The sequence below is a fragment of the Hetaerina americana genome, unplaced genomic scaffold, assembly GCF_022747635.1.
Source record: "Hetaerina americana unplaced genomic scaffold, ioHetAmer1.1.p SCAF_908, whole genome shotgun sequence".
Lineage (NCBI taxonomy): Eukaryota > Metazoa > Arthropoda > Insecta > Odonata > Calopterygidae > Hetaerina > Hetaerina americana.
The window spans coordinates 47,501-50,369 of NW_027287548.1; the positions used below are offsets into that span (position 1 = coordinate 47,501).

General features: G+C 50.3%; 2 non-coding genes across 2 annotated transcripts; both read right to left on the reverse strand.

Annotated features, from left to right (window-relative positions):
- Positions 1-49: 49 nt before the first annotated feature.
- Positions 50-204, reverse strand: LOC139699812 (5.8S ribosomal RNA). Its single transcript, XR_011703598.1, has one exon. It is a non-coding gene; the product is annotated as a 5.8S ribosomal RNA (ribosomal RNA).
- A 203-nt stretch (positions 205-407) lies between these two features.
- LOC139699801 (small subunit ribosomal RNA) lies at positions 408-2,272 on the reverse strand. The gene has a single exon (XR_011703587.1). It is a non-coding gene; the product is annotated as a small subunit ribosomal RNA (ribosomal RNA).
- Between the last annotated feature and the right edge of the window lie 597 nt (positions 2,273-2,869).

Below are 2,869 nucleotides of genomic sequence, written 5' to 3' on the forward strand. Positions count from 1 at the left end.
ATGCTCGTCGCCCCAGTACGCAAACGTTTCCGTTCGCGAACTGAATTGCCGGCCCTCAGCCAGGCGTAGCCCGGGAACAAAATCCGAGGGCTGCAATGTGCGTTCGAAACGTCGATGTTCATGTGTCCTGCAGTTCACAATTCGACGCGCAGTTAGCTGCGTTCTTCATCGATCCACGAGCCGAGTGATCCACCGTTTAGAATTTCTTTCTTTCATTTCATTTTATGTAAAAAATTCGTTTCATCGAAACATACAAACTGGGAATTTTTTCCCTTCTTTGCGAGCGAGTTGGGCGTGTGTCTTTTAAAGCCGGCTTTTGAAAGCCGGGCACCCGACTGCTCGCCTTCTTTGTCCCTTTTTCTCTTCACCAATTCGTTCCAAAGCTACGATTTTATAATCGAAAGCTGTAATGATCCTTCCGCAGGTTCACCTACGGAAACCTTGTTACGACTTTTACTTCCTCTAAATGATCAAGTTTGGCCATCTTTCCAGCAACATCGGCGCCACCGGTGTTGAGGCGGCGAGCGCCGCGCACCAGTCCGAAGGCCTCACTAAATCATTCAATCGGTAGTAGCGACGGGCGGTGTGTACAAAGGGCAGGGACGTAATCAACGCGAGCTTATGACTCGCGCTTACTGGGAATTCCTCGTTCATGGGAAACAATTGCAAGCCCCAATCCCTAGCACGAAGGAGGTTCAGCGGGTTACCCGGGCCTTTCGGCCAGGGAGGACACGCTGATTCCTTCAGTGTAGCGCGCGTGCGGCCCAGAACATCTAAGGGCATCACAGACCTGTTATTGCTCAATCTCGTGCGGCTAGGAGCCGCCTGTCCCTCTAAGAAGATAGCTACGTCGGAAGCATAATAGATTCCGACGCCTAGTTAGCAGGCCAGAGTCTCGTTCGTTATCGGAATTAACCAGACAAATCGCTCCACCAACTAAGAACGGCCATGCACCACCACCCACCGAATCAAGAAAGAGCTCTTATTCTGTCAATCCTACCGGTGTCTGGGCCTGGTGAGGTTTCCCGTGTTGAGTCAAATTAAGCCGCAGGCTCCACTCCTGGAGCTGCTCTTCCGTCAATTCCTTTAAGTTTGAGCTTTGCAACCATACTTCCCCCGGAACCCAAGAGCTTTGGTTTCCCGGAAGCTGCCCGCCGAGTCATAGAAGGAACTTCGGCGGATGGCTAGCTGGCATCGTTTATGGTTAGAACTAGGGCGGTATCTGATCGCCTTCGAACCTCTAACTTTCGTTCTTGATCAACGAAAACGTTCTTGGCAAATGCTTTCGCATCGGTTCGTCTTGCGACGATCCAAGAATTTCACCTCTAACGTCGCAATACGAATGCCCCCGTCCGTCCCTATTAATCATTACCTCGAGTTCTGAAAACCAACAAAATGGAACCGAGGTCCTATTCCATTATTCCATGCACACAGTATTCAGGCGACCAACGGCCTGCTTTGAGCACTCTAATTTGTTCAAAGTAAACGTGCCGGCCCACCAAGGCACTCGGTGAAGAGGACCAAAGAAGGATAACGGAGCCTCGCGGACCCCACCGGCAGGACGTCCGGACCGGCCAGTTGAGCACCGACAAGCGGCGAACCGACCGTCCGAGACACACCTCCGACTACGAGCTTTTTAACCGCAACAACTTTAATATACGCTATTGGAGCTGGAATTACCGCGGCTGCTGGCACCAGACTTGCCCTCCAATAGATCCTCGTTAAAGGATTTAAAGTGTTCTCATTCCGATTACGGGGCCTCGGATGAGTCCCGTATCGTTATTTTTCGTCACTACCTCCCCGTTCCGGGAGTGGGTAATTTGCGCGCCTGCTGCCTTCCTTGGATGTGGTAGCCGTTTCTCAGGCTCCCTCTCCGGGATCGAACCCTGATTCCCCGTCACCCGTTACAACCATGGTAGGCGCAGAACCTACCATCGAAAGTTGATAAGGCAGACATTTGAAAGATGCGTCGCCGGCGCTCAGACCGTGCGATCAGCCAAAAGTTATTCAGAGTCACCAAGGCAACGGACGGAAGACCGACCGATTGGTTTTGTTCTAATAAAAGCACCCCTTCCATCACTGGTCGAGGCACGAGTTTCATGTATTAGCTCTAGAATTACCACAGTTATCCATGTAAGTGTGGGTAAGATCCAAGGAACCATAACTGATTTAATGAGCCATTCGCGGTTTCGCCTTAAAGCGGTTAGTACTGAGACATGCATGGCTTAATCTTTGAGACAAGCATATGACTACTGGCAGGATCAACCAGGGAGCTTGCATGGGCTATGTTCCCGGCGGAATCACCCACCGGGACCACGCTTAGCTCGATTTTCTCGCGAGGAGAACGTTCAATTTTCACCGACTCCGAGCCCACTCGACACCGGGAATCGACCGGGGGTTTCCCGGCAACCCGCATGGCGTCGGTATTTGCCCGAAAATTTATACTTTCGTGTTCCAAATCCAAAAGGGACTAGGTAGAGGTGGGCGAGATCCGAAGAGACCGAGAACCAACCCCGAATCACTTCCTCGCCATTTGCTGACCGGTTGGACTCGCCAATGCGATACTCCACATATAAGTCAAAATCATTTTGGGATCCCCTTGGACATTGCTCAGAATGGCGCAATCGCCGGTGTTTTTCGGAGATTCTGGGCAAAAAGACTGGTCCAAAACGCCGATTTTTTGCGGGACTTAGAAAATTTTCGACCATTTTCCAAAGATTACGTTCTCTCTGCATGTCCTTCCCAGTTTACCCTTACTTCTTACTTTATTATTATTAATCGGCACTTAGAAAATTTTTCCAAGTAATTTATTCGTTTTCAGCGAATAATTTGCGCATTAAATTCGCTTCACTTGCGGATTTTTTCCCGG